At 45.6% G+C, this 27630-nt stretch overlaps 1 long non-coding RNA gene across 1 annotated transcript; it reads right to left on the reverse strand.

Annotated features, from left to right (window-relative positions):
* Nucleotides 1–3804: 3804 nt before the first annotated feature.
* Nucleotides 3805–27604, reverse strand: LOC116967417. The gene is made up of 3 exons (XR_004410218.1): nucleotides 27506–27604; nucleotides 13913–14040; nucleotides 3805–4480 (listed from the first exon to the last, which is right to left on the reverse strand). It is a non-coding gene; the product is annotated as an uncharacterized LOC116967417 (long non-coding RNA).
* Between the last annotated feature and the right edge of the window lie 26 nt (nucleotides 27605–27630).

Raw genomic sequence — 27630 nt, forward strand, 5'->3', positions numbered from 1 at the left:
CACTTGAGGAAATCTAATTTACAGGGCTCTGCAGAAAGAGTAGGGGTCAAGGCTGAGGGGATTACAATGGGAAACAGTCTGTTGCAAATTTAAGCACTGGGTCATGGCTTGTACATGTGCATCATAAATACACACATGAACAGGCAGTGGTCACGTCAGTGCCAACACTGACATCGTTGTGAAGCACATACCCATGTGCGTAGATTACGCAGCAGGAAGCCACATAGGGAGAAGGGAGTCAAGTCAGAAAAATATGGCCTGTATTGGTTGAGTGAATGGAGTTACTATGCTGCACTCTGGGATGATCCAATGGCCAAGGAAATCAGAGCCCGTCTGGAGGGAGCATTGTGCCACTGCTGACTTTACACACAGAGTAACATTTCTTGGCCAGAACTCTTCTCCGCGCCTGAGTACATCTTCAACGACAGACTTGCCTTTGACCATCTCCTTCTGGTCCTAATCAGCCTGAAAGCCCAGTAGAAGCACGGCCAAATTCCCAAGGCCACAGGGAACGAGCAGGGGAATGGGTTTGTGTAATAAGGAGCTAACATGAACTTGGCTGGCCAAATGGCATCTCTTATTGCTTTGTGCAAATAGGCTTTGCCTCGCAGCTGTGCTGAAATTGCCAGTGATGGTGGCCGTATGTGCTGATCCAACGTGTGTGGATTGTTGCATTAAACAACACAGGTGCTGGGTTTCTTCCTCTGCTGTCTGACCTGCTTTCCATGCGCTTTAGTCCACACGAGTATCAGTTTCACAATGTATCAGATGTGCATTGACGTCATCCCTGCTTCAGGTGCTTGCAGGTAATGCATGTGCTTTAGGGAGTGCACGTTAGATTTTACACACAGCTCAGTTCCAGAGCATTTTTTAAAATGCCACGCCGTTCAATTGTGAATTGACGGACTGTGCAGAAACGAGGTTAACAGAATTCAAGCACTCTGATCCACATCTCATACAAGATTCATTCATGTCGATTTGATTTCGTAACAAGTGAAACAGGATCACCTTAATCAGGCAAAGGGGTAAGGTTTTTGCATTGGCAGGGCTTTTTGATGTATATTTCTTCTCTTTGCTGTCGATCCTTTGATTCGAGGGTGATCTCCACGAGGGTTGTGAAACATTGATCCTGAAACCATTACGTTGCTGTCGAGATACAGAGGTCCCCTGGCATGTAAGATGGCTGCAGTCTGGAACAGCTCCCTGTTCCTTATTTACACAAAGTATCCTCTGCCAAAGTGCCCACTGTCCTGCTCATCCCAGCTTGCTCACTGTTTCCGTTTCACTGGGTCTCTGCAGACCATCACATGATCTCCAACCATGGGGGAGGTGCGAGTAGAGCAGTTGATGGTGATCAGGCATCTTCACGCAGGCAAGCAAGTCTCAGGATCAAAATCTTCCCCCTGGTCATGAGGTTTTCAGTCAACCTACTGCTGTTGGTGCGGCCTCCAACCACGTCCACCCGCCTCTATCTCCCCCACCTGACTCATCTGCAATCAACCCCTCCTCTCCTGAATCTACCTATCCCTTGTCAGTTCTTGCCCCACCTCTTCCCCTCACCTCTCTCTCTACCAGTCATCTCCCATCTACTCAATCAGTATGAAGGGTCCTCATGCAAAATCTTGTGTGTCCATTTTCTTCCACAGATGCTGGCCCACTGTGTTCCTCCAGCACTTTATGTTATGTTCAGGATTCCAGCATCTGCAGTCTCTTGTGTGCCTCTGGATACGCTGTCGGCTTCTGCAATATTAGAAACAGCTCACACGAATCTACCCAACCAATACCCCAAGTATTGTTGACTATTTGCGTAATGTCAAATTCCTGCGATTATCTCCTTGTCATTCCCAGAACAGTGGCGGTGTATTCTAATCAGGACTTTGCACTGATCCGCCCCAAAACTTGCTGAATTCATACTTTTCAAAAGCAGCCGAGGCGATTAAGTGTTGACTGAGACCATTTGTTCGCTTTCTCCTTCAAGTTGCCAAACCAGACGACTGGGTTTGGTGCTGAGAATGAGCAGCAGGAGTGCAATAAATCAGTAAGGAATTCAGAAGGTTGCATTCCTGAGGTCTGCACTCACCTCTCTCCGCAATACCTTTCAGATAAGGATATACCTTTGAATGGCTTTGTTGGGCAGGATCCAATGAGGGTTGGGAAGGAGTAGGAATTAATGACTGATTTTTGACCAGTTAACAGAAAGTTGAGAAGGCTAGTGTGGTTGATGTTGTGTTTGTGGACATACAAAAAGCATTTGTTGAAGTAAAACTGAAGCGCATTAGAAATAATGGAAACCTGGATATGGAATGGAGACAGAAGGCTGCAACAAGGTGTATAGTTACTTATTGGAGGAAGATATGATCCCACTCTCAGCACTCATCATGGTCTGGGGTAAATGAATTCCTGCACCATACCACGCTCACTCACACCACCTGCCTGCTTTCCTTGCTGCTCACTTAGAATAAAAGTATTTATTTCCTTTGGCAATTGGCCTATATTTGTGCAAAGGAATAGCAGCATAGGCAGGCGATTGGGCAGCTCTGGGCCGTACGATGTCAATGTGAAGCTTCTCTTGATGTTACTCAACAGTTTAGACCATGTCGTTATGACCAATGCATATCCCTTAATTATACTGTCATTTCACACTGCTGTTTTGTGACCCAACCATGCACAGACATTGTGGGCTGAAGGGTCTGTTCCTGTGCTGTATTATGTATGTTGATGCGCTCCCCAAAGGCTGGTGCTAAAGTTGCTGCTTCTTTCAATGTTTATATTAAGGACCTGGAGCTACTTCAAAGTTTGCAGATAACACCAAGTATGGTTAGCAGTGCAGAAGATGGTGAATGAGGTCACAGGATAGGGAGCAGCTGGTAGTACGACAGACATGTTACTCCTGCCAAGATGCTCTTGGCTTCACTACCAGAAGAGCTGGGAATGACCAGGATATTGAGGGGCTGATTAACCACAGATGTTAGGCATTCCGGGTTATAAGCCCACCCGTCCCACCAGTTTTGCAGGCACCTAAACACAGAGGTCCAACTGAAGACCTAGGAACTAAGGAAGGAGCACAGGAGGCTCAGAAACGTACTGTGGGCCATGATCCTTTCAGTTTAGTTTAGAGATACAATGTGGAAACATGGCCTTCAGCACACCGAGTCCACACTGACCAACAATCGCCCATACACAAACACTATCCTACACGCTAGGGACAATGTACAGAAGCCAATTAACCTACAAACCTGCACGTCTTTGGGATTTGGAAGAAGATCGGAGCACCCGGAGAAAACCCACATGGTCACGGGGAATAAATCCATACAGACAATACCCAAGGTCAGGATCGAACCAGAGTCTCTGGTGCCTCTGATTCCATTCCGCAACAACCTGTTCGGTCCAACCTTACCGCAATTCTTGACTAGAATTCAAAGGCATAATGAGGCGTCAGGAGCAGACGGTGATTGTCGATCATGACCTGGAAGCACATGGAAGAGGTGGACCTCCTCACAAACTACACACCGCAACACCCATTGGTCACTCCCTGCCCCACCTGTGAGAGAGGCTGCCAGTCTTACATCATCTCACCGGCCACCTCTGACTACAGACCCAGAGGAAGCAAGCCAATGAGTTTATGTCATCTTTACAAGGACGGTGAGGTATTGGTACAATGAAAACCAATACCAAGGGCTTGCCTTAAATGGACATATTACCTTTTAATGTGAATAAAGCTCGGAACATTAATAGACCATTATCTGTTTATTTGCACCTTATCTGTTATTTATTCATGTGTGTATATATTTATATAATGGTATATGAACACACTGATCTGTTCTGTATTCATGCCTACTATATTCTGTTGTGCTGAAGCAAAGAATTTCATTGTCCTATCTGGGACACATGACAATAAACTCTCTTGAATCTTGAAAGTTTGTCATCAACAGTCTCTTGCCAGAGCTGATGTCTTGCTGCATCCAGGGTATCTAGCAGTTCTGTGGCAATATCTGGGTTGCCTGTGGCCTCAAACTGCTTCAAGAGGTCTTCTGAGTTAGGGAGCCAGCAAGGAGTTAAGGTTTTGCGAAAGCCTCTAGGGACGTACTTTGCTGCAGCCTTCAGGATCGTGCAGAAGGACTTGTAGTTCATGAGGACAGGTTCAAGACATGATCTTTTCCTCAACATCTCGTGTGAAACCTGTCCAATCTGCTTTCCTGAAGATCCAGCATGGGAGAGGCTTGAATGAGATCACCGGGATCTGTATACCGATGTGGATCAGAGCAGGTCTATGTTGACTGTGAGGGAAGTGTGAAAGGATCTTACGTCATGCATGGAGGGGGTGGCCAACATCGGTTTTCGATGTGAAGCAGAGGTCTGGGTTGTAGTCTCTCCTCCCTCTGCTTGAGTGGAATCCGCTGACATGTGGAATGACACTTTGGGTTGGAACCCTTCATATGGACGGAAAGAGAAGTGGGGGGATAGTCATAGAGTCAAAAGGCTGAAATACAAAGGAGTCAATGTTGAGGTTTCACATGAAATCATTGGCTAATTTAAAATAGAGAATGGTGAGGTTAATAAAGCAAGCACTCAGAGAAGATCTGTGCAACTAATGATGTAATTAATGATGTGTGACTTATGTGGTCAAAGCAAACGGGTGTCAGGAGTGGAGAATAGAGCCTTCCATTTCAGCAGGTGCTGCCTCTCAAAGTAAAGCTTATCCAATACTGGCCCATTGAATATTTCTAGGGCTGGTGCAGCCCACCTTACATAGAGGGTAAAGCTGTGTTTACACTGCCCTATCAAACATTCCCAGGGCAGTTGTAGTGCAGGTTAGAGAGAGAATAATGCTGTGTTTACACTATCCTGACAAACACTCACAGGGCGGTTATGGTTTAGTTAAGATAAAATGTAAAGCTATATTTACACTGCCTTATCACATGATCTCAAACCATGTACAACATATAAACTGCTAGAGGAACTCAGAGGAGTTAGGCAGCATCTGCGGAGGTAAATGGACAGATTACACTTTGGGTTGGAACCCTTCATCTGAACTGAAGGAGAAGTGGGGAGATAGTCAGCGAGTCAAAAGGATGCACAGTATAAGCTCAAGCTCTGCTTCCCCATGATCAAAGTGTGCAGGTGCGATGTTGTCACAAGAAAGCAGCAACTATCATCATAGATCCCCAACATCCAGGCCATGCTCTGGATTCTAGCTGCTCGCATCATGCAGGAGCGATGCAGAAGTCTCACATCACAAGGTTCTGGAACGATTACCTTCCCACAACTATCATATTCTTGAACCACCCTGCACGTGACTGTAATGCTACCCTGGCAATGGAACACCACAGATCACTTCTTGCACTACCGTGGACTTGGTTTTTTTGTACTGCTCTTTCCCTTTTCAGTCTTGTAGAATTAATGTGTTATTTATATATATAATTTGTGTTTTGTGTGTTGTCTGTGCCTGTGATGCTGCTGCATTGTGCCTGTACCTTACTGTACCTGTGCATATGACGACTTGGCAGCAGTGTGGAAATGCTGGGGCAAGATGGTGCTCCAGTAATTCTATAGCCGTCCAAGTTAAGGCAAATGTATTGCCTTATTTACAAGTGTGGAAAATCTAAGTGCAGAAGGGAAAGAGCCCAGCAATCCTGAACGAACAGGTTCCAGAGTGTTTTCTAGCAGCAGTGTTAGTCATGTTAAAGCGTGCAGATGCATTGAATGGAACTGTATGTAAGATGCTTCCCTGTGAGAGGCTGGGAAAGTGCCGAACCCAAAAATAAACACAGCAGATTACTCCCGGCAACACTCCAGAGTCGTGTTACATGCTGACTGCTGTCACTCTGTGCTTCACATATTTGTTGTAAGGGCAGAAAGAAGATGAAAAGCTGAATGAAATGCTGGCTTTTGTGGTGTTTCCCTCTATAGACAAACTGCTCTCCGTGCAGGAGTCATGTGACACACCTAATCTGCCACTGTAACTGGGTCAGCCAGCCTGTGCTTGGAACTTGGAACTCAAATCTGAAGGTGTTTTGGAGTTATGATCTTAATGGTCGGCTTGGTTAGTAAACAATTATTCTTTGTTCTCCGCCACGCACACATGAATGTGTTAGCATCACGCACAGCCTTCGTTTACAATGGACTGCATACAACTATATAGCTATACAAAGCCCTTGTTACACCTGGAGCGGGTCAGGCAGCATCTCTGGAGAACATGGATAGGTTTTGGATCAGGACCCATCTTCAGATTAATTACAGGGATGATGGGAAAGAAAACTGAAAGGAGGGGCAGGACAGGACGTGATTGGAAATAGGTGAACACAGACAGACCAGGGAGGGAGGTTTGATAGGCAGATTATTGGACAAAGGCCAGAGATGAAAAGACAGGTGTGAGCCCAAAATGTAATAAGTTGTGAATTGTAAAGCTCAAAGATAGAAAAGTAGCAAATTGTGAAGCTGGTGGATGGGATGCAGAGGGAGGGGAGAAACCAGCATAAGGTTAGTTGGGGTTCAGGGGAGGGGGGAAGCAAGGGGGGGGGGGGTGTTTTAGGGGTGCAAGGGGAGGGGGAAGGGGGCTGTTTGTGAGTTAGAACCTAAAATCGGAAAATTCAATATTCCTACTGTTGGGTTGTAACTCCCCTTCCATTCCCACACTGACCTTTCTGTCCTGGGCCTCCTCCATTGCCAGGTAGGATACACCCATATTTTTCTCCAAGTTAAATCTGGAGCACTCTGAACAGTTCTGACTGTTGAGGAAAGAGTTATGTAGGAAGGAACTGCGGATGATGGTTTACAATGAAGATAGACACAAAATGCTGGAATAACTCAGCCGGTCAGGCAGCATCTCTGGAGGTACTGCCTGACTTGCTGAGTTACCCCAGTGTTTTGTGTCTATGAGTTAACATATATTGGCCTTGGGGATCAGAAAGATAATCTGCACTTCAAAAATAAAGTATAAGACATTATCTGGAAGAGGGGACAGAATGTAAGGTATCCAAGTTTTCAGATGACAGGAAGGTAGGTAGAAGTACACGCTAAATGAAGATGTAATGACTAAAGCACTGTATGAGCAATCCAGCAAAAACTTGGCAAATGCAGCATAATGTGGGAAAGTGAGGTCATGCACTTCGGAATCAAAAGATAGATTATTATCTAAATGGAGAGCAAATACGAGTGACTAGAGAGGGATCTGGGTGTTCAGGTGCAGCAAGTAATTAAGAAGAAAAATGTTATATTGGCCTTTACTGCAAAGAAATAGGGTGATTTGTTTTCTGTTGTACATGATGTTGGCAAGGTCATGCCAAGAGTATTGTGCATAAATTTTGTCCCCTGACCTAAGACATCATAAAACTCTTCAATCCTATCTCATACCTTCTGCTTTTTTCTCTGGCCTGAAGAAGGCCCTACCCGAAACGTCACCTATCCACGTGCTCCAGAGATGCTGCCTGACCCGCTGAGTTACTCCAGCACTCTGTGTCCTTAAGGAGTTCATCATTTCTTAGTTGAAATGAGGAGAAATGTCTTTTCCACGGTGAACCTGTGGAACTCTACCACGGAGGTCAGTTAAAGTCAATCATTAAACACATTTACAAAGGAATTAGATGTGTTTCTCAGATCTAGAGAGATCAAGGGTTAAGGGGAGGAAGCTGGTACAGAGTACTGAATTAGCCTGTGATCACATTGAACAGCAGAGTGGGCTCAGGCTGAATGATCAGCTCCTGCTCCTATTTGATTGAACCAATTAGTCTGGCAATTCCTCATTGTTTTGGTTTCCAATCTACTATCTTCTTAGTTCACATTTTTTTACAAACCATGTTTCCTGTTGGGAACATACCCGGGAGGGTTTGGGATGGGCACCTGTTAAGACTGTATTGTGAGTGCATTATTAATGCGACATCAGTCTCTGCACTCCTCTGTAATTATATCTGATTATATCTGGAGCATTAAGCTGGTGCCTTGTTATCAAATAATGCAATACGACTCCTCAAACCACTCCACAGCTGGAATTCTGCTCTCGCCAACTGTTCCACTTCCCCGGATTGGTGCGTTTGCTCGCTTAAGCTTATAATCCTCCATCAGATAAAGCCACAGGCAGGGACACCACCACTGATCTCAGAGTTACTGCATAAGGTGGAACAATTCATTTAATTTTGTTTTGGCAACTCCTTTCAAAAGATGTCAGTATTGTGGGCATAATTTGAGTGGTTTTTAGTATCCCAACACAATGACTTGCATTCATATGACACCCTTAACTGAGTAAAATATTTGAAAACATTTCATAGAAGTACAACCAGATATAAATAAGTTCTGCTGTGCCAACAAAGTGAACCTTGAGGGGGGGTGACCAGAATGTTGACCATGAGTAGCTAATTTTGTTCTTTTATTTAAGAAAGGAAGTAGAAAGAATCCAGGGAATTATAGGCTAGTGATTCACCCGTCAGAGGTAGGGAAGCTATTGTGGAGGATTCTTCGGGTTAGGTTTTACTCTCATTTGGAAGGGAATGGGTTAATTAGGAACAGCCAGCAGCAGGTAATTTCTTACTAACTTGATTTGAGTTTTTTGAGTAGGTGATGAAGATGATCGATGAGGATCGGGTACGTGGACTTTAGTAAGACATTTGATAAGGTCCCCAATGGTAGGCTGATCCAGAATATTAAGATGCAGGGGATCAAAGGGCCTGTCCCACTAACACGACTTTTCAGCAACTGTCTTCGACCTTTAAGCTCGAGGGAAAAACCTCGAGCTGGATCGACTGTCAGCGATGAAACTGTGAGCTGGATCGACTGAGTTACTCCAGTTTTTTGGGTCTATCTTCGGTTTAAACTAGCAGTTCCTTCGTACACAAAGTTCAACAGGGACCTTTGCTGTTTGTAATATATATAAATGATTTGGATGTAAACATCAACGGAATGGTTAGTAAGTTTACAGATGACACCAACATTTCTGGGTTCTGGGCAGTGAGGAAGGCTGTCAAGGTATACAGTGGGATGTAGACCAGCTAACAAATAGACGCAGAAATGGCAGATGATGTTTAATCCAAGCAAGTGTGAGATGCTGTGCTTTTGGAGGTCAAATGTAAAGGGAAAATATACAATTAATGGCATAACCCTTAACAGCATTGATATACGGAGGGATCTTAACGTTCAAGCCCATAACTTCTTGAAAGTTGCAATACAATTAGATAGAGTGGTAAAGAAGACATATGCTTTGCTTGTTTTCATAGGTCAGGGCATTAAGTATAAGAGTTAGGAAGTCATAATACAGCTTTATAGGACTTTGGTTATGCTACATTTCGAGTATTATGGGCCGTTCTAGTCACCACGTTACAGGAAGGATTTGAAGGCTTTGGAAAAGGTGCGTAGGAGATTTACCAGAATGATGCCTGCATTGGAGGGTATTAACTACAGAGAGAGTTGGACAGACTTGGATTGTTTTCTCTGGAACACTGGAAGTTGTGTGCAGACCTGATAGAAGTATATAAAGTTATGAGAGGTGTAGATAGGGTGAACATTCAGGCCTTATTCCCAGCATAGAAACATCAAATACTAGAAGGCATAGCTTTGTGAGAGGGGCAAAGTTTAAAGATGGTATGCAAGGTAACCTTTTTACAGAATGGGTAATGAGTGCCCGGAACGTGCTGCAGGAGCTGGTGGTTGATGTACATATGATAGTGGTGTTTAAGAGACTTTTGAATAGGCATATGGATATGCAGGGAATGGAGCTATATGCATTATGAGCAGGTAGATAAGAGATGATTTTTGCATCATGTTTGGCACAGACATTGTGGACCAAAGGGCCTGTTCTTGTGCTGTACTAGATTCGACCTTCTATGTATTAGCTTAAGAATTGTAGAATTGTTGCAGCATAGTGACCAATTAGCTCATTGAATAGACTGGTTTCCTATTGGGAACCATATGGATTCCATTTTCCTGCTCTTTCCATCAACACTGCGTTACTTCCCCGGTGCGACTATCAGGGTCAAATTTGCAAGCCTAGACTGTTCCTGTCACCCTTACAGGCAGTGGGTTCCATGCCAGCACCTATACCTACCATGTATAAGTTTTAAGTGCGAGTGGAAAGGTTAGGAACTTGAGGGGCAACTTTTTCACATAGAAGGTGGTGGGTGTATGGAACGAGCTGTCAGAGGAGGTAGTTGAGGTAGGAGGTAGCTACTAAAATAATATTTAAAAGACATTTGGACAGGTACATATAGTTTCAAGGTAATTCGAATTTCACTGTACCTTAATTGATACAAGTGACAATAAACTGACCGTGAAACCTTGAAGCAGGGTACTGACCTGAAATGTCACCTATTCATTTTCTCCAGAGATACTGCCTGACCCGCGGAGTTACTCCAGCATTATGTCTATCTAAGGTTCAAGTTCAAGTGAGTTTATTGTCATGTGTCCCTGTATAGGACAATGAAATTCTTGCTTTGCTTAAGCACACAGAAAATAGTAGGCATTTACTACAAAACAGATAAATGTGTCCATATACCATGATATAAATATATACACACATGAATAAATAAACTGATAAAGTGCAAATAGCAGAAAGTGGTTATTAATAATCAGAGTTTTGTCTGAGCCAGGTTTAATAGCCTGATGGCTGTGGGGAAGTAGCTATTCCTGAACCTGGTTGTTGCAGTCTTCAGGCTCCTGTACCTTCTACCTGAAGGTAGCAGGGAGATGAGTGTGTGGCCAGGATGGTGTGGGTCTTTGATGATACTGCCAGCCTTTTTGAGGCAGCGACTGCGATAAATCCCCTCGATGGAAGGAAGGTCAGAGCCGATGATGGACTGGGCAGTATTTACTACTTTTTGTAGTCTTTTCCTCTCCAGGGCGCTCAAATTGCCGAACCAAGCCACGATGCAACCGCTCAGCATGCTCGCGACTGTGCACCTGTAGAAGTTAGAGAGAGTCTTCCTTGACAATCCGACTCTCCGTAATCTTCTCAGGAAGTAGAGGCGCTGATGAGCTTTTTTGATAATTGCGTTAGTGTTCTCGGACCAGGAAAGATCTTCAGAGATGTGCACGCCCAGGAATTTGAAGTTCTTGACCCTTTCAACCATCGACCCGTTGATATAAATGGGGCTGTGGGTCCCCCTCCTACTCCTTCCAAAGTCCACAATCAGTTCCTTGGTTTTGCTGGTGTTGAGGGCCAGGTTATTGCTCTGGCACCATATGGACAGTTGCTCGATCTCCCTTCTATATTCTGACTCATCCCCATCAGTGATACACCCCACAACAGTGGTGTCGTCAGCGAACTTGATGATGGAGTTCGCACTGTGGTTGGCTACGCAGTCATGGCAGGGCTCGAAATTCACGGTTGCCCGGGTGCCACTGACCACTCAAACTGCCTCCGGGCAACCTAAACGGCGAGTCATTTTGCCCGGCTTGACAACTTGGTTTATACCGAAGATAGACACACAAAAACTGGAGTAACTCCGCGGGTCCGGCAGCAGTGTGGCGTGACGGAGGGTCGGAGCTAAAGACGGGCAGCAGCGGCGACGGCGACGGCTCCATCTCCTCCTCCCGCACCCCGCCCCGCCCGGTGTGTTAGCAGCCACTCCGCCAAAGGCTCTTTCAAAACAGACCCTTGGAGGAGGGAGGTGTCGGTCAGTGGCGGGAGTAGAGTAGGGGTAGGGAGACGAACCAAAACACTCTCGGCAGCCCTGCACCGCAGCCAGGACCGATCCCGGTCTCCGGCGCTGCAATCGCTGCCGAACCTCCACTGGACCATCCCCGTCCCCGTCCCCGCCCGAGAACCTCCACACGTCCGGGGATGGCCAGAGGCGTCGGGAGTCAGACGGGCGCGGCGCCCCCAGCCAGCGCAAAACCCAGCTCAGCTCTGCCTGCCCCGCCAGGTTAACCAACAGCCATGTGTGGATTGAGACGGGGCTGTAGGCGGGACAGGCAGCTGAGCTGCATTTAGCGCTGGATTGAGCTGAAATTACCGTTCACAGAAGCCTCCGAAGCCTCGCGCGTGTGTGTGAGTGTGCCGCCAAGATATTCTGTCCGCGGTCCCCTCCATATTTTGGTTGCGATTTCTGTGCCTGACATGTGTTGTCCGAGGAGCGCTGGCCTTCCTTCCCACCTCCTCTGCCCCTTCCTCTCTCTCTCTCTCTCTCTCATACGCCCCCCTCCACTCCCCTTATCTTGAGAGCCCTCCTCTTCATCCCGCACTGATCCCCATTCCTGTCTTTATTCAGTCCTCACTGTGCTCCCCACCCCCCCCCCCCCCCCCCCATCTATTTATCCTGCACTGATCTCCCTAGCCACCTCGCATTGATTCTCCTGCCACTCACCATGAATCCTACACTGGTCCCCCAATTCATCCTGTACTGACCCCCTTCCCATCCATCCTGCACTGCTCACCCCTTCATCCTGCACTGCTCCCCCCATCCATCCTGCACAGATCCCCCCCATTCAACCCCCAGATATCCCCCGCGCTCTCCCCTCATAATTTTACCTACTCCAACCAACACTCACTAATTCCCCTGCCTCAATCCATCCACTCCACACCGATTCATACACCCCCCCCCCCCTCTCAAAGCACTTCATCACCACCGGCGTTAGTGCCACTGGTCGATAGTCATTGAGGCACGTCACCTTACTCTTCTTGGGCACCGGTATAATTGATGCCCTTTTAAAGCAGGTGGGGACCTCAGACCTCAGAAGTGAGAGGTTGAAAATGTCCGTAATTTAGAGGGAGATGGGCCAAACGTGAGCAGATGGGGCTAGTACAGATGGGGCATCTTGGTCGGCATGGGCAAGTTGTGCCAAATGGGCTGTTTCCATGCTATATGACTCTATAGCTTTTAACACCAGTTTATTCTTGTGTTATATTGTGTAGTTCTGCTATACATGGCTGCGACTGAGTCCTGCTGCACGATCCGCCCTGGCTCTTTGGGAGTTCCGAGTTTTGACGGCAGATGCCACAGACGCCTGTTTGGAGAGGCATCGGTGGACCAGGCCTCTCAGCAACGACTTTAACCCGCACCTGTTCTGTGCAAGGCTCCTAAACAAACATTTCCTTATCTCAGCTAACACACATTTGGTTCCTGATAGCACATTAATCCGTTAAAATTTACTGAAGTGTAAATATTTCTTATGTTATTATTTCAGCAAAAAGAGATTTTAAATTTGAAAGATTCCCAACAGCTGCTAACCACAGAAGAGTGCATTTTAAAATGTCTCCTGCCCACCATTAGTTATATTTATTGTCATATCTTGTGTCTGCATCTCTCTGACAAACATGCTGACGTTTCAGTTGAGACCTTGTTATGCGTGAATTTTTCCCGAACAGTCTGTGACCCATAGCACTGTAGCTGGTAGCACTATATTTAAAGCCCATAGCGCAGTAGCCGGTAGCGTTATATTTAAAGCCCATAGCGCTGACGCCGGTAGCGCTATATTTACCCCCTATAGTACTGCAACCGACAGCGCTTTGTTTAAATTGCCATGCACTAAAGGGCCTGTCCCACTTGGGCGTAATTTGCACGTCACGCAGATTTTGGACATCCCAAAATCCTGGGGCGCCCCGCGCGTCACTGCCTACGTCACCACGCACCGTGCACACCATGCACGTATCACGCGCGCATCATGACACGTGCGTCGTGACGCGTAAATGATGTCGCGTAAATGACACACAAATTACACCCAAGTGGGACAGGCCCTTAAGCCGACAGAGCTGTTTAAACCTTTGCGCGCCAAACCAGCAGCGCTGTATATATTACCTTTATGCGCCATGTCTGTAGGTATGTGTGTATTGATTTACGCGCCAGTCTGCGACTGATAGTGCCTAGTTCCCAAAGGAGGGGGGGGCCTCGCTCGGATGCAGTCCCCTACCATTGGTTATAGTTTGAATTTGGGAGCAGTGCTATTGGCCAGGACGTACCAGCGGTTATTTTAACAGCTGATCTCTTACCTGTAGAAAGGCAGGCGCCAGTAAACCAGAAGTTAGTTTATGCACGAGAGGTGTTCACCGACGGACTGAGTCGCGATCAATGCCGCGGACGGAGGCCGAGAGAGAGGCGTGCTGCTGTAAACCGGACCCTGCGCATACCAAGGCAAGTATTATTTTTGTTCTCCCTAACACTGGAACTCTAACTCTAACAAGGATGAGAGGGTATCTTATTGAAACATATGATTATTAAGGGATTTGACACGCTAGAGGCAGGAAACATGTTCCCGATGTTGGGGGAGTCCAGAACCAGGGGTCACAATTTAAGAATAAGGGGTAGGCCATTTAGAATGGAGATGAGGATTAACGTTTTCACCCAGGGAGTTGTGAATCTGTGGAATTCTCTGCCTCAGAAGGCAGTGGAGGCCACTTCTCTGGATTATTTCAAGAGAGAGTTAGATAGAGCTCTTAAAGATAGCGGAGTCATGCGATACGGAGAGAAGGCAGGTCGTAATGTGAACCTTGGGGTACTGATTGTGGATTATCAGCCATGATCACAGTGAATGGCCGTGCTGGCTCGAAGGGCCGAATGGCCTACTCCTGCACCTATTGTCTATTGTCTCTTGCCAATAAAACTGATTTGTAACTAGTGAGCCTTTATCTGTTCTACTAATCAGATCCTTGAACCTGTTCCCTTGAAACATTTGGCGTAGATCGGACGAATAGAATATGTTTGGTAAAAATAAATATTTAAACGAGATGGCGCTGGTGCAGGCCAAGCACCCCTGCACCAAGCTGTGGCCCTCAGTGCAGAGGAGCCTGCAGCAGGCCGTGCTGCAGGTAGGACCAAGAACCCTTGAGTCTTCGACCCCGCGCATACCAAGACAAGTATTGTGTTTGTCTCGCCAATAAAACTGATTTGTAACTAAACAGACGAGTGAGCCTTTTTCTGTTCCACTAGTCAGATCCTTGAACCTGTTCCCTTGTAACAGACCTCAATGTCTTTTTCTAATTGATTTGTGGGTGAATTGTTCTGCACCACTGTGACTTATCCACTCATGATGCTTCTGTCTAAGGCTCCAGCCAGTGATGAGTTAAAACAAGCCCTGGTGTGTTATTGATTCTACTCTGAGTGATAAAGGCCTGGCACATCTATCAACTGATTATCACCAAGCATTCGGTACTTGGTGCCCATATTGGAAAGCAACAAATCGCCCTGTCTCTCATCATTAACCAGTATCCCCTGCTGGTATATGTTGACTGAACACAGGATCAGGGTTAAGTGATCCAAATGTTCTTCAAGTTAGAACGGATGGTTCAAACACTGTACCAGAAATTCAATTGCCCATTAAACCCTGTAGTAAAATGGCAACTTACAAGGATCTGAGGTCAGTTTAATCCTGTGTCATTAATACTTGATTTACATGCCTATATCCTGTGTTAATTCTGTGTGCGTCTGTGACACTGATCACAATGGCTTTCTCATAAACTTGTTAGGCATGAATTAATTTGGGAGTCGATCACCAGGTGAAATCAGAGTGAGACTCCTGTAATCCACTTTTCCGTTGTTTGGAAACCCTGACGCTTTGTTACTGGGCCTGATTCCTGGGCTCTCTTAGAACACAGGGGCTCCTGTTCTTGCGCTCCCTCTGACACACCAGGGAAAAAGTGAAAACCCCATGTGCCAACACCTTTGCTATTTCCAGATATTTAATCCAGATATGCAGGCACACAGTGCAAGAACATTGTAACGCCCATTAACACCCATCTCTCTTGCAGAAGCTGGAAGTAACATGATTAGCTACACAGGGAGCTGCGACTGAGCTCACAGGCCCCATCACCTGGAGAATAAGGTGCAGTACATCAGGGATTCAAGTGCCACAGACCAATTGTCCACGAGGATAACATATCTGTATATACCTTCCTCTCATGTTCCTCTCCCCACTGTCTCTCCTGCATTCCGAGGTTTTAGGTTTTTGTTAATTTTAGAGATATAGCATAGACACAGGCCTTCCAGCCCACCGAGTCCACGCTGACTATCGATCATCCATACATACTAGTTCTGTTATCCCACTTTATTATTCATTCCCTAAACACGAGAGGCAATTTTACAGAGGCTAATTAACCTAAAAACCAGCACGTCTTTGGAAACCGGAGCACCCTTCTTTAGGCTGCTAAAGAAGATAAGAGCCCATGGTATCAGAGGGAAGATACTAGCATGGATACAAGTTTAGCTGAATGGTGAAAGGCAGTGGCAATAAAGAAAACTTTTTCTGATTGGCTGTCACGGTGTTGGGGCCACTACTCTTCACGTTGTATATCAATGATTTGAATTAGGGAATTGTGGCCAAGTTTGCAGATGATCCAAAGGTAGGTGGAGGGGCAGGTAATGTAGAGCAAATGAGTCTGCAGAAGGACTTGGACAGGTTGGGAGAATGGGCAAAGAAGTGACATATAAAATACTGTGTAGCAAAGTGTGGTCATGCAGTTTGGTAGTTGAAATAAATAACTGTTGAAATAACTATTTTCTAAATGGGGAGAGGTTCGGAAATTGGAAATGCAAAGGGACTTGAGAGTGCTGGTGCAGGATTTCCAAAAGGTTAATTTGCAAGTTGAATTGGTAGTAAGAAAGGCAAATGTAAAGTCAACATTTATTTTGAGAGGACGAGAGTAAAAACAGGGATGTAATTCTGAGGCATTATGCGGCACTGGCCAGACCGTATTTGGAGCATTGTGAGCAGTTTAGGGCCCTTATCTGAGGAGGGATGTGCTGGTGGTGCAGAGTGCCCAGAGGAGGTTTACGAGAATGATCACAAGAATGATTGCATTAACGTATGATGAGCATTTGACAGCACAAGGCTTGTACTCGCTGGAGTTTAGAAGGATCAACCCTGTCCAAAGCCATGAGCAAAGAACAGTATCTACTGTGCCAGATCACATATGGTCTGTGCTTTTTTGGATGCTCTTAAAATTTATTGTGTGTTGGGCAACGGTGCCCCTTTGTGTACAAGAAGATGCACTTAAATCAATCCCTTTCTCAAATGAATCAGTGTTTAATGGGGACCTGTGGCAGCTCTAAATGAGTTCCATCTACAGCTTCCTATATTTCTCACTGAAATCTTGTTTGGAAATTTATTGCCTTGCTATTCAGAGAGATTGCAGTGTGTAGGAAGTCTATTCATAGTTATAGTTCGTGAAAACAGGCCCTTCGACCCAACTTGCCTACGCCAACTAACGCATCCCATCTATACTAGTTCCACCTGCCCGCGATTGGCCCATAACCCCTTTAAACATCCTATCCATTTACCTTTCCAAATATCTCATCAATGTTATGATAGTACCTGACTCAACTACCTCCTCCAGCTGCTCATTCCATACACCCACCACCCTTTGTATAAAAAAGTTACCCCTTAGGTTCCTATGAAATCATTCCCCTCTCACCTCAACCCTATGTTCTCTGGTTCACAATTTCCCAACTCTGGGCAAAATACTCTGTGCATTTACCCTATCTATTCCTCTCATGTTTTTGCACGCTTCTATAAGATCACCCCTACACTCCAAGGAAAGCAGCTTGTCCTAGCCTTTCTACATCTCCCTATAGCTAAGGCACTTGAGTCCGAGCAACATCCTGTAAATCTTCTCTGCACCCTTTCCAGCTTGACATCCATTAACTGGGTTGTGTCGGACTGGAATCTTCCTGTTCAGTTCGTGGTACCGTGGGCATGACCTCTGTATAGCCATTTGCTGGTTGGGTGCTCCCCTCTCTCCAGCACTAATCTGCACCAAGTTTTCCAAATGCAATATGAGTACTACACTGGAGAGAGCAGGCTGGAAATAGGGTTTTCAAATGTCTAAAATGGCTGGAGTAAGTTGGGGAGCAGCGGATAACTGGTTAGAGGCAGATATTTGTGAGTGTGTCGGTGTCCACACCCAGAGACACAAGGGATACAAATATATAGGTTCGTGAGGAAGGCATTTTGGATGCTTGGCTCCATTGAACATGGCTTATAATTTACGACTGGGAAATCACGGTACTTCATAAAACATTGGTTAGACTATACTTAAGAATATTGTGTGCAGTTGTGATCACCGCAAACCACACTTGGATGAAATGATAAGAATCTGGGAACCCATTCACGAGTGTTGAATTGAGACATAGAGGGAGATGGCTGTGATAGTTAATGACCAGGGTAGTCACAGGCACATACCAGCCAGAGGTGGGGACTGAACAAACCCTTGCAAGTGATAGGTGGATACAGGCGATGGGGATTGGCAGATGAGAAATGTTGATTGAAGGCATGGATGTGGCAGAATCATCTGCCAATCAAACCCAGGCTTTGTCCCGCCCAAATTATTTTCCAGCTTTCAAGATCAATCATTCTGAAGGGTTCCAGTCCAAAACATCACCTATCCAGGCGGTCCAGAGATGCTGTCTGACCCGCTGAGGTACCCCAGCACTTCGTGTTTTACTCTACTTCATTGATTTTCTTTAGAGGAAAACCTGCTGTCTTTATGTGTCTGGTAAGTATGTGACTCTAGACCAGTGGTTCCCAACCTTTTTTTGGCCATGCCCCACCTAATCATAGCAATGTTACAAAATTTTGAGATTTTAAAAATCAAGTCTGCAATTTATCCCATCAGATAAAGCATAAAAATAAGTTTAATTTGACACCTAATTCACTTTCATATCTCAAGTATTTAAAAAGTTATGGCCATTTTCATACTGGGAAATGAGCATCTTGTTCCCCATTGATTTTCTATGGACATAACAAAAAAGCTGTGATCGTGAACAGTCAAAAGCCCATAACTTTCTTAAAAATTAAGAGAACTGAATGAAATTTTCAGTTATCATAGATTAAAGCATTCTGAAACAAATATAAAATAATCTTACTTGGATGACCTGAAATTAAAGCATATAATTAGTTAGTTACCTAATTGTAGCTAATTTCAGACTTCAATTACTAGATCTAAACATCTATCCATTTCTTAATAAATGATTAACATTTTTAAATAGCCTAAATGTCCAAATAATATTCACAAATAATTCACAATAAAAATTGATTTTTAAATCTCATTTACATTAATTTATAGGCCAAATGGAAGGAATTTAGTGTTCAATTGCTGTAAATAAATGCCCATTTAAATCAGCTTTCCAGTGGGTCCCTGTGGAACGCGCTGGTTTAGAACGTTCACATTGCGGTAGATTTGTGCCCCAAATGCCGAGAAAAATACTGTGGGATATAATGGGCCCAAAATGAGCTACTCGCAATATTAAACTTTGTATAAAGGGATCTTTAGAAGCCCTTTTTAATGTAAAAATATACAACTTACCTTCTGTGGTTTGCTTTATGAGATCCTGCGGTTGCTGGTGGTCGCGGGTTTAGAGATTGATTTTTAAACTACTATAACTATTATACGAGGCCTTTAAAACTAATAATAGCTTTTGCGACGGGGTCTTCCAGCGATTTTCCGTTAATAATTAACTAGGCTGAACATCTTCGATTTGAACAGCCTAGAGAAAATCGCGTTTTAAACCCGCCCCCCTCTAAACGGCGCCAAAATCGCGCACACCCGCAGCGACAGATTTTCAACGACGCTTCAGGTAGGCTTTGCAACATACCTACTAATCACCTCTAAAATCCTGATGCCCCCCCACCCCCCTTTTTTTACCCAAAAAAAATTATTTACTCAAAATAACATCTGAAACATAAACTACATATGTTTACCTGATGGAAAATCCAAAAAAATAAAAATCGAAAATTTGGACCCAGACCTCCTCAGTCGAGCTCAATTGCCCCCCTTAAAAATCAAATTGCCCCCCTGTGGGGCGAACACCCCACGTTGGGAACCACTGCTCTAGACCTATCAATGTGGTTGTCTCTTACCTATTTCCTGAAGGCTTTCAAAAGATATGTATATTTCTACCTATACCAAACATAGATGTAATCAATTCAAACTCAAGTACAATATATCGAGACCAAAGGGGAAGATACAGAGTGCAGCAATCGGGGGTAAGAAATAAATATCAGCACAGCGAGCAGCATCAACACCGCATGAATGAAAATAGAAAGTCTCTCAGAGAACAAAATTCCATACTGGCTGAAATGTGACTTAGATTTATGTTTATTATTGTCACATGTACCAAGGTAGAATGAAAACCTTTGTTTTGCATGTTATACGAACATATCAGATATACCAAACATAGATACAATCAATTTAAACTCATTATGTAGAGGAAAGTGAAGTTGCAGAGTGCAGAATATAGTTCTAAGCATTGTAACGCATCTGTTCCTTACACAAAGTCCAATGTCTTTATTGGAGCCAAAGATTAATCTTTGATTGGGGCAGCCGTGAATCGAACAGTCCCCAAGCCTATGGATTTGATAATAGAAGGAAGGTGGGATGGATGAGGATGGATTGGCTAGCTGTAGCGGAGCTGCAGGCATCCTCTGCCGGGTGGGAGCGGAGCATCTCCGCTTGCCATTTCTCACCGAGCTACAATGATCAAGGTCCGGGACAAACCGAGCAGCGCTGGGAGCGCAGAGCCGAGTCTTTCACTGGGTCAGTGAGGCTAGTTGTTGGCCGCTCTTCCCGCGTCTGGATGCTCTCCAATCACAGCTGTTTCTGTGATCTCTCTCCACACACTATTCTCGTTCATTTCCAACATTAAAATTTATGGTTATGAACCGTTATAACCAAGGGACTTCCTGTGATTGCACTCTAGAGAGTTTATATTCTAGAGTGCTGAATATAAAACATCAACCGTATTCTCAAGGTTCTTTTTAAATGTACCTGTAAGTGCCAGAGTCCAAACTCATTGGATGAAAAATATTTATTCCTGCACTTTCCTCTAATTCTGTTAGCAAGTTACCCTATATATAAAGACAAAAGTCTGTAGAAGGGTCTCGATCCCAAACGTCACCTATCCATGTACTCCAGAGAAGCTGCATGACCCAGAGTTACTCCAGCATCCGCAGTTGTTAGTTTCTATGTTCTATACCCTATATAGATATGTCCTTTATTTATTGACCTCTGTTAAGGAAAGTACGCTCTCCCTTCTCATTCGACTGAGGCCTCTCATATTTTATTCCACTGTGAAATCCTTCATAATCCATTGCTACTTGAGTGTCTTTCCTTGCCAACCTATTTGTACAGAAACCTATGTATGTTACCAAGAAAGGGTAGAGGACTCAGGCTATGCCAGAAATGGCTGAGCTAATCCCCTAAACAAAGATGTTATACAGGCATCAGGAGGGAGATTTCTCACTCTATCAAAATCAAACTGCAGATGTTGAAAATCTGAAAGAAAGACAGAAACTTCTGTAATATGTCTGCAGGCGAAGCAGCCTCTATTGAGAAAGTGTCAACATTTTGGGTTGTTGACCCTTCATCAGAACTGGGAAAAAACAAAATGCAAGTTCGTTTTTAGTCAGAAAGTAAGTGGGGAAGGAGTGTGCAGGATAAAGGTGCACTTGATAGGATGAATATGCAGACAGATCACTGTCCTCATTAAGCCACTTTGGCTCATCCTGATTTCTCATTAACGCTGTGAGTGGGAACAGTGCATGTTATCCATTGTAACGGCCTGGCACTATTGAGGATCAGATTCTTATCGTGTGGCAAAGCCTTTCCTCGATCTTACTGAAGAGCAGCTACCTGTGATATACAAGATCTGATAGGCAAACCTATTGTGGGGTGTGGTTTCTGGAAATCTACTGGCTTCGCAGCAGAGCTGAACATTAAGAAAATAAGACAGGCCCAGTGCTGTCAAACGCCTGTTTCTACGCTGTATCTCTAAAAAACTAAAAATCAACGTTAAACTTGTGGCAATTCCTTGTCACTGAGACAAAAATGCCTCCAAAAAACTGATTACCTCTGGGGATAGATATATTTATAACTAAAACTCTTCTCTTGTTTATGTGTATGTCTATGTGTGTCATCTGGGCACAATCTGGTTAATTCCTACTTTCTTCCAAATGCTAGGCCACAGCCTTCCCATTTTCACACATTCTACTCACATTTTTCCTGTCGAAGCGATAAACATCTTCTCGTCGCATTCCCACCTATATTTCCGAACTTTTTAATCGTTTAAAGTTTTACAAACAGCCCGAAAACTCACCCATTTCGGAAAACCCCCCGCAATTGACGTCACAATGGACTCGCAAGGCAGGATACTCCGGGAGGGGGGGACACTCCAGCGCACCCCAGTGACGTCACAATGGACTCGCAAGGCAGGATACTCCGGGAGGGGGGGACACTCCAGCGCACCCCAGTGACGTCACAATGGACTCGCAAGGCAGGATACTCCGGGAGGGGGGGACACTCCAGCGCACCCCAGTGACGTCACAATGGACTCGCAAGGCAGGATACTCCGGGAGGGGGACACACTCCAGCGCACCCCAGTGACGTCACAATGCACTCGCAAGGCAGGACGGGACACTCGTTTTTTTAATACAAATACTTTTATTCAAAAAATTAAAAAAACATTAATACAATCAAAGACTGCCAATGTTGACAGTTTACAAACAAATGATCATCAAATTAATATAACGTCAACTTTATCAACAAAACAGTCGATCTACCTCGGCGACCAGCGTTCACGGAAGGCCTCCAAAGTCCCCGTGTCCTGGAGAGGGAACACGTGGGCACGGACGCAGGCCCGGAAAAGGGGCAGGTAGTCAACCCCGGTGCAGCCGTCGACTACCTGCAGATGGGACACTCCGGGAGGGAGGGAGGGCCACTCCAGTACTTGTGCGACAGCTGCCGACGTCCAACATCTGGTGGCGAGGGTGGTGCTCTGGGCCCTGGCTGGAGCCGAGCCGAGCCTGGTGCTTGAGCTGGAGTGAGTGCCGGGGCTTGGGATGAGGCCGTGACCACCGACGCTCGCCACCTGATGGCAAGGGTGGAGCCATGGGCCCTGACTGGAGCCGAGCCTAATGCTCGAGCTGGAGTGAGAGCTGGGCCCGGGGCTGTGACTGGGGCCGAGAAAGAAGCCGCCGCTGGAACCAAGGACGAGCCTGGGTCTGTGGTCAGGGACGAGCCCGCAGATGAAGTCGTAGCCTGCACTATAGCCCAGGCGGCGGCTGAGCTGACGGCTGGAGTCTACAGCCAGGGCCGGGCTGAGTACGAGAACCAGGCAGAGTTCCAGGCCCTGGCACTGCTCTACGACTTGGAGTGAGGGGAGGAGGATGAGGGAATTGAGGAAGGAGATGGGGTGGGGAGAGGGGTAGTAGAGGGAGATGGGGTGGAGGAGGGAGATGGGGAGGGGTGGAGGAGATGCCCCCTCCCTATCTACCCTCACTTCCACCCTCTCCCTCCCTCACCCTCTCCCCCCTCCCTCCCCCCAAATCTACCCCCTCCCTCTCACTCTCTACCACCCTCTCTCTCTGCCCCCTCCCTCTACCCCCCTCCCTCTCTACTCCCCTCCCTCTTTAACTCCTCTCCCTTTCTACCACCCTCCCTCTCTACCACCACTCGCTCTCTATCCCCCCCTCCCTCTCTATCCCCCTCCCTCTCTGGGGATTGAAGAGGGAGAGGGAAGAGGAGGGAGTGCCGGGGGATGAGAGAAATGAGACGCACTTGCACAGTTGGGGGTTATGCTTGAGTGGTGGAATCTGCGCTTGGTCTAATATATATATATATATATACACACACATATATATATACACACATATATAATAATATATACACACACATATATATATAGACTAGACCAAGTGAGACCCATTGGGTCCCGTCCCATTGTGTGGGGGGGGGCGGCCTGCGGTATCACACACTCTAACCACCCCCCTTGATATTATATTAATATTATTAATTCGCTCCTTTTCCCCCATCCCCGCCCTATCCACTCACGCACAGCCCCCAACTGCGCAGGCGCGGCTAGAGAGGGAGGGGAGAGGTGGAGAGGGAGGGGGACAGAGAGGATGAGGTAGAGGGGGAGGGGCACACACACATAATATATATATATATATTACACACACACACACACACACACACATATGGATGTGGACCAATGTGTTACAGTTGAATGAATTCTGATTGGTGCAAGAATAATTGGGAATGCTACATTATATTTCTACCATCACCCTCTACTGGGTTAGAGAGGGTATAACTAACCAGAACCCTGTTTTCTTACTGTTAGCCAGTGTATTTTGGATGGAAAGCCTCAATCTCTCCAATGTAACAGAATTTACAAATGATAAAGTCAGTGAAATGCACAGGATATTCATTCCACTGCCCCAGCTATTTTCAGTAATCCACTCACAACTCCCGCTTTGTCGCCCTGTCTACCACCATGGCAAATGATAGAGTGTGAGAGATTGCAGCCCCTATTTAAATATCTGAAGGGGCTGCTACTCAAGTTTTGGCTGCAATTCAACCCCACGCTTTTGATCTTCGGTCACCCAGTACGGAGGGAGCAAGGCTGGTTACTGAGGGTCAAGAAGGCCATTCACGGGTCCAGGCAGCAGGCAGTCAAGGATTCTGCCGAGTTGCCTGCCTACCCATCTCCCAGGCTTACGTTCGTGCCCGCGTGTCCCTGGAGAGGGAACATGCGATGTCCTCGAGGACGCTGGAAGCCTGTGAACATCGGTCGTCATGGGGGATTGAGTGAGGCATGGATAAGGATGACAACATAATTTGATGATTGATTAATTGATGTTTGCAAACTGAGCAAGTTTTGATCTTTCCAGTAATTTGGAACTGTGATCATTTGAATAAAACCTTGTTAAGGAAAAAAAACTGTGGCAAATGAACTGCTTTCCCAGGTTCAGGTGACAATTAAAGATAATTTTTATCTGCACTTTCTCTACAGCTATAACATGTGCAGCTCTGTATTCTGTTTCCTTTCACATTCTGCACCATGCATGGTTTGATTGTACTCGTATATGGTTTGCACATTCTCCCTAAGGTTGTGTGGGTTTCCTCCTGTTTCCTCCCATATCCCAAAGATGTATGAGTTAATAGGCTGCTGTAAATTGCTCCTTATGTGTAGAAGGGTGGTAGGAACTAAGGAAAGAGTATCAACACGAAGGCTCGAGGGTCAGTTATTTGCAGTAGTGATGCCCCCAGGTAATCCTGGTAAACTGATGAACCTGGGGAAGACATGGTTGGCTTGTGCTATCAGCATCTCTGTGTTTTCATATTGCTTATTTCCTTCACAATAGAAATGCTCACAAGGTCCTCTCTTGCCTGCAGCTTTTGTTGAATTTCAATTGTATTCAAAATTTGGCAAGTATTTGTTAATATAGGCATACATCCTTGAGCAGGTTCAGTAACGATGTCTAAAGTCCTTGAACATACATGACTATATTTCTCACAGTAACAAGCCTCTGCTGGTTAGCAATTTAGTGTTAAGTGTCTGCTGGAATACCATGGGTAACCACCCACCATGTGCATCCCTAACCGCAACCTTACCTCAGCACCAAACTATGATGGACTTTAGTAGTAAGTTGCACTACGTATGTTGGCTTGCACTATTGTGGCCTTGTTTATTATGTTGTATAACTCAGAATATTCATTTGCTAAATTGTTGCATTTAATGTGTAAAACTACAACAAATAAGAATTTCATTGTTCCAGTCCCAGGATTCTTGACGACTTTTATTCTTTGGGCCCAAAAGGCAATGCAAACTGTCTAAAAGACAATCTGTTAAGGGGCCATATCCTTACTTTGTGCACATAATGTTACTGTAAATATGCAAAATATAACCAAAAAAACATGCTAATTTAAAATCAATCTTTTTAAGTGGGTCGACATAATACACATCTGACGTGTATTTAGTGATGTACCGTATCGTTGAGGTGCTTATTCTGCAGGAATAACAAGGACACATTTGGTTTACTTGTGTCAGGCCATTTAAGTCATGTTTTGGGCCTTTATTACTGTTATTATGTGGACGGGAGGTGTGTGGGAGGGGGGTGTGTGTGTGTGTGTGTGGGCAGAGGGGTCGTGGGGGATTGGTGTGTGAGGGTGGGGTTGTGGGGGAGGGGGGGGTTGTGGGGGGAGAGGGGGGCATCATGGGGAGGGGAGAGGGGGGGCATCATGGGGGAGGAGCCGGCGAGTGGGACCGGAGGGATAGTGGCTGGAATTGGCAGTGTGATGGGGACTCACAGTGGGCGCTGGTCGTTCTCCTCCGCCGGGATCAGAATCTCTGCTTTGTTTGGCGACATCGCCGACTCTGGGCTGGGCTGCTTTGGGTCCCTCCGAAAGTCCGGTTGGAAACCTCCGCTGGCCATGCTCAGCTCCAATAAAGACGCAATGGCGTAGGAAGGGGTGGACCGTCCCAGGAAGTGACAGGAGAAGAGACTAATCCACGCGGCGCCGACTGGCAGAAGAGATCGATCTGCGCACGTGTGGATTTAAGATTTTTTAACCTCGCTAACTTTTACGACATTCAACCGATCGCAATCGTGACACAGGAGAACGGTGAGTGAACTGGCGAAAAATCATGGCGCTATCGCAAACTGTTTTTGCGTAAATAGAATGACCGCCAAACTGGAAGATACCAAGATCAGAGTTTTAGAATAGAATATGTTTATTGTCATTGCACAAAACTGAGCAACAAAATTCCATTTGCTTCTCCTCTGTTAAAAGAAATACAACACAGTTATGTATAGATAGATTGGTACCCTCTTCCAATGTGCTGGTTTAGTTAAAACTTTCCAAACTGCAATTGATAGATCATGTTTCGTCAAGGGAATGAAGCAAAGGTAGGTAAGCAGAGGTGTGGATCTGACTGCAGTAATTGATAGAAGCTACAGGAAGGTTCATGGGAACCCTTTATTTTGAGATGCAAACAGGAAATTAAAAACAGAATGAAAGTACCATTTTGTGAAATTTCAAAAAATCGTGTTTAAACGCGTCAAGAAATTCACCAGTCCCTGCCTTTGGAAAAAGTGTGGTTGTGGCGCAATTTGAAAACCTTATGCTTAACGTATACAGCTCCCAAATGGGAGGACCAGATGGTGCAAACTGTCTAAGACAACCTGTTGATGGGCCATATGTTTACTTTGTGCATATGAAGTTAATACAAATGCAATTAAAAAATATGCCATCAAAGTTGTCTTACACTAATTAAAAAATCAATCTTCCTATGCTGGTCAACTTTATAAACAGCTAACATATTAAGTAATACGTAGCGATCATTGGGGGAATGACATGGCCAGATTTGAAAGAAATCTGAAAATATGCAGCCATGCAACGCGAATGGAAAGATGCACATTTTGTTGTTTTTCAAAAATGAGTTTCAAACTGCGATGAAGATTTAATTCTGCTTTGCACTGGCTGGTGCTGCTGTCAATCAGCGGTCCCCGACGCCGGGCTGCCCTTATATCTCCTCTCCCGCCAAACCCACTCACTGAAGGAACTTTACTTTCCCCAACTTCACAAAAACGGGACGAGATCGTCGAAGTCGGCCAGTTTAAACAAATACAGCACACACCGTGTCATCAGTAACTGGTAAAGAGCGCCGAGTGGGCGGGACTAGTGTGCAGGGCCTGATCTAATTGGCGGCACTTCACACGGTCATTTATTTATCCGTGGTTTGCTGAGAACGGGGGGGAATGAAAGAGTGTGGTTACCGTGTGTATATATATATATGTATGTGAGGAGATTTACCTGAGCCCCTGCTGTTGCTGCAGCCGCCGCCGCCGGGCGAGTGGACGGACGCCTCCGCGCGCCAACTGGGGCCCGACAGCCGTTGGGCGGGAGGCGGGACGTGGGAAGAAGCGCGGCGGCGATTG

Source organism: Amblyraja radiata, chromosome 39 (genome assembly GCF_010909765.2).
Source record: "Amblyraja radiata isolate CabotCenter1 chromosome 39, sAmbRad1.1.pri, whole genome shotgun sequence".
Lineage (NCBI taxonomy): Eukaryota > Metazoa > Chordata > Chondrichthyes > Rajiformes > Rajidae > Amblyraja > Amblyraja radiata.